Genomic DNA, 5,086 nt, shown 5'->3' with positions numbered 1-5,086 from the left:
AACCTGTGCATTTTAAAGATTGACTTGAAAGCACTCAGTCATGCAAATGCTTAAGCAGAGAAGCTCCATGAAGCAGGGTCTACACTGTACACAGGTGGGACAGCTACTAAGCAAAGGTGCTGTGGTCTGCACTCAACTCCTCAGAGGCAGGAGAGCTCATGGAAAGGAAGTCAACTGGGGTGATGCAAAAGGAAAATGTATCCAAAGGGAGGTTAAAGGGGACACTGCCATTTGGGGACAAATGATAGCTTGCTGTGAATTGACTTCACAAACATCTTTCAAATGCTTAGAAAGAAAAAAGAGCTGGGTCATTCCTAACTACTTAAAATGCACACCCTCGGTTACTGCAAAATGTCTTCCCAATCATTTGAGTGTGGGTTCAGAGCTTAATGACTGTGGTAGAAAAATTACTACCATTTTGAACAAAGCCTCTCATCTCCAGGGAGTAGTGAGATGGGCCTTCAGACTGACCAGGGGCTAGGACCTGGCATTACATTCCTTTTCAGCCAAGTACTCCCAAACCAGGCTTCGGGCATTAATGATGCCTCCTTTTAGCCTCTCCAAGGCTCTCTTGCTCCCTGCATATGTGGGTCAGATCTCTTTCCCTAGCTCTTCCATAATGGCCAGCAGCTATGCGTATTTACTCTGAGGCACTTGGCTATTTCCAGTTCCCTGGGTGTAGCCTAGCGATGGAGATCCATAGTCACTCAGCAGCTGGTGATACTGAGAGGAAGTCGCCATGCTAGTAGATGGTGAGTGGACACCTCCGGGGTTGAGGGCAGCGGCGGGCATGTGCGAGGTCAAGTTCAGCTTATATGACATCACTGTGGGCAGTGGGCACGCTGGGCAGAGCCTGGCCCCACGTCCCCGCACACGTCCTAGCACCTGCCGGGAGCCCATGCACTTTTTGTTGTCGCTGGCTCAGGCCGCACCACCAAATATGGCCGTCCCTCCCCCTGCCACCGCCACAGTATATAACCCATACATCGGGCACCTAAGAGAATTTTTAAAAGTAATCTTTAATTGTGTGCAGAGTGATTTCTCCCTGGGAAGGCATATTAATTATGAGACAGCTGTATCTTCAACCTTTTAGAAAAATGATTCCAAGAAAAGCTATGTTGACTCAGGTCAGCTTGTTGCCAGTCTGTTGCTCCCCAGAGAAGTTACCTTGATTTCCCCTTGATTGAACTTCCTGAATTTTTCAGTTAAAAGGCTGAACCACAACAGAGTTTTAAAATTACCCATTGGAGTCAAGTAGTGAACTGTCCAGTGCAGCAACAGGAAAAGGATTTGCATGTGAAGCATGGCTTCTGCCTTCAGACCAGAACATGAAGAACAGGTTATTGTGTACACTGTACAGTGAAATAGGACAGGCAATAGCTACATCACAGATTAAAGTTTTAGGGGGTCAGATGTAGGGGGGAGCAATATTATGAAGACATGATACAAGCAGAGTGAGTGATTTTGTAATTTCCAAGAATGTATTAATTCATGTATGTGAAGAAAAACAGACCAGATTGTGGGGGTGTACAATTTGGGTATGTTAACTTGAGCCAGTTAATATTGAATTACCAATTAGGACACTGTCCTGTGGAGATATGTGGAATGCTCACTGATACAGTTAAGTCAGCTCAGAAATTTGAGACACAAACCATTGGCTGTGCTGTCTGTCAGCAGTAACATTGCACATAGGGACAAGGTCTTATTAATGCCATTCTCCCTATGAGGGAACATCTGCTCTTTTTCAAAGTTAGTATACCTATGTGTTTTTTCAAAGAAATTTATCCTTTTACAAAATCAATGGTTGGTGTTGCTTTTTGAGTTTCATTTTCTTTATGTATCACTGCACGAATCTCTTGTATGTTTCTATTCTCCAAAGTTTCCTCATCATTAAGAATTTCATTCCTTTTGCTCAGAGGCTTTGATATTTGTTTCTGTTTAGAGCAGTGTCTTCTATAGCTGAGACTTTGGTCATTATATGTAGTTAAGGCTTGCTTTTGTAAGAGTAAAAATTAAAAACAACTTGGCAAAGACCGCAGGACAGCTTGCTGAACTTGCTGAGAATAGACATAATAAAAATATCAAGCCCCTCTAGGGACGAGGTGACCAGAAATGGAGAAACAACCAAAGACATATCTTGATCAGTCTAAACATGCCCAAGTGAGTAATGGGCCACCTGGTGTTTATCGTAGAAGGTCTGAGGCTTCATGGTCAAAAATAGTGGGCCATCCAGCCTGTCAAAATGATTGCTTACGCAAAGTGCTGATGTTTGAAATATCCAATTATATGTAACCGCACCAGAATTTCATGCTTTTCCCTTCCCCCTTGTGCCTCCCCCTATAAAAGTTCTAAATTTTCTGGGGTCTTCATCGAAATTCTATCCCCTGCGTGGGATGAGTTTTGATCCAAGGGCCCTTGTTAGTAAACTGCGTTTTGCTATTTTGCATCAAGTCAGTCTCTCATGTCTCCTTGGGTGCGTGGTGATTGGGACTTGAGTTGGGGTCCTCTTTCTGGGTCCTTACACTTTGAAGACCTAATCCTGTCTCTGCTGCACTATGCCTTCAAGTCAGTCATACATCTCCTTTCAGCCTGGGCCCTACTGTTCACTGTGAAGGAAAAGAAATCAGTGAGTGAATGCCCCCAACCTCCATGTTTTTTTTTTTTTTTGTGGAAATTACAAATAAAGAGGGATCTGTGTAACAATTGAGTTTCATTGAAAAACTCTGAAGCTGGTGTAGAGTACAGAAAGGCTGTGGAGGAAAGAAAGTGGGAGCTTTCCTGTTTTGACAGTAGTTGGCTTTAGTAATGAGTACTCAGGTAATCAATTTTACAGTCAGTAAAAGTCCAAACTGGCCATTTTGGGAAGTTCACAGACCAGGGCAATCAAGAATCTGGATGTGGAACTGAATTTATTTTTAGAAACCAAATTTCTGAGGTTACACTAGCTCAACCAGCACAGAAGGTCTGTACAAACTGGTGTCACTGTGCATAACAGGATTGTTATATTTTTGTCTGAAAGTGCACAACTTGAGAGAAAAGGTATGAATAATATTTGGTGTGCACTAATACATATGTCTAGTCCTTGAACAATATTGAACCATAAAGCCTGTTCAAATTTTTAAGTAATTTTTGAGATTATTACTAATCATTTGAACCTACTCATTTCTTTTTACTGCTAAGTCCCAAACCCTGGGACAAATGGCTGAGGTGCCTTTCTACCAAAGAAAAGCAGAAGTGCCTGTCAGTCCTGCATGACATTCCTCAATTCCTACCTGTTACAAGGTGTGCCTGGTAGAATTGCCCTCTAGCCCAGGGGTTGGTCTGTCTCTCAACTGCCTTTCCTTATGTAATCCAACCATTTTGTTAACTGGTCTTTTTTTATCTATCATTTACCCTCCTGAATGATAGGCTATATCTCTTCACTGGTGATAGGTTATTCCTTTGCCTTTGAAATAATCCAGTTGAATCCAGATTAGATTACATTAAATGCAGGTTTATTGGAGAAGTCACTTTGGGAGGGGTGGCATGAGGGGAAGAGAAAGACTGAAAGAGTGTATGCACAGACAGAGAAGGGAAGGAAAAGAGCAAGAGGAGACCCAAATATCTGGATTGTATAGGAAAGAGCCTCCATGAGAAGTCATCCCAGCCCCTAGGCTGGAAAGTTCAGGGAACTTTGGGGCAGGTTATGCCAGATATGGACTGAGGGGTGCTGGGAATACCTGGAGGCCAGGTCTGCTATGATATGTAAAATATACACCTCAGTCCCTTGTCTAGAACACTGACCTCATGATCTGATTCTACTCTCTATCCTCTACCCTCTTCTCTCTCCTTACTTGGCTTGGATCATGGCCACTCTGAAATTTCCCAGATGCCCCCATGTCTTGCTATGCTTTCCCATTTATCTATAATAAAATGTCTACTACACCATAACAAGGAGAAGCCATGCCTTTTCATTTCTTTTGTTTGTTTGTTTGTTTGTTTGTTTGTTTTTCGGCACAGGGTTTCTCTGTGTAACCCTGGCTGTCCTGGACCTCACTCTGTAGACAAGGCTGGCCTCGAACTCAGAAATCCGCCTGCCTTTGCCTCCCAAGTGCTGGGATTAAAGGCATGCACCAGGACTGCCCACCCATGCCTTTTTATTTCCCTTTTGACTCACCTCTCATTGACCACTTCTTGCTTTCAAATTAATGGGCACATTTTGCTTTAATTGTGGTTACTGTTTGATTTGACAGAAGTTTGGCTACAGGACTTCCCAGCTACCAGGTAGAGATGGCTCCACTGTAATATTGAGTATGTAATGTAATGTGCATACAAAGGACTCTGTGCCTTGGAAGAGTAACAGGAAGTACTCTGGGAGAATGGAAAGTTCTACTAAAATACAAATTTCCCAGAGTAGGGCTCTGTCTGTCCCTAGGGTGGAAGGGCAGAACTTGGAAGGCCTCAGCTGTCTGAGTCATTTGATCTCTGATTCCCTAGTAGAGGAGCTACTTCTGTCCTAAGGCCCAGCTTGGTTTTCTAAGCTAATGAGGGGCTCTGGGCAGGCCTGGCAATCAGGAGCACCAGTGGGAGGTAGCTTGCAGGTGCTTTCCAGGACTGTCCTGATAGAGCTGTAGAGAGCAGCAAGGGAGACCACAAGCCATGTCATGGTGAGTATGGGGGGCACTGTCCCCAGGCCAGGAGGTCTGCTGAGTCTTAATCTGCTTGGATTGAAATAGCCTGTGGGTGAGACTGTGGTTCAGTTGGTCCATGTGTTGACTTGGGCAGAGGCCCTTGGCCTTTTACCCTACCTGAGTGTGTATTCCCTGGATGAGTGGGTGAAAGGGTGGATGGGATGAGATGTGACAGCAAGACACTGAAGCCCTGGCAGTGAAAATCTTATAATACCACTTTCCACTGTGCACACACAAGCATTGCTTTGCTGTGCAGTAGGAAGACATACCGGAAAACTGAAGGTCTGGTTCCTAGAAGGTTTGAATTCATTTCTCATTCAGTCTTGTGTGACAACTTTTATAAATAGTTTTGAAAGTAGTATAAAGGAGTTGATGGGGATCATCCATTGGTAATACTTGATCAGAATCCTTTCACC

General features: G+C 43.8%; 1 pseudogene; it reads right to left on the bottom strand.

Moving 5' to 3' along the window:
* Window positions 1-477: 477 nt before the first annotated feature.
* LOC114637168 lies at window positions 478-822 on the bottom strand (annotated as a pseudogene).
* Window positions 823-5,086: the final 4,264 nt, after the last annotated feature.

Source organism: Grammomys surdaster, unplaced genomic scaffold (genome assembly GCF_004785775.1).
Source record: "Grammomys surdaster isolate TR1022 unplaced genomic scaffold, NIH_TR_1.0 125207, whole genome shotgun sequence".
In the NCBI taxonomy this organism is placed as follows: domain Eukaryota; kingdom Metazoa; phylum Chordata; class Mammalia; order Rodentia; family Muridae; genus Grammomys; species Grammomys surdaster.
Note: the sequence above shows the minus strand (reverse complement) of the source record. Positions and strands in the feature narration are given on the sequence as shown.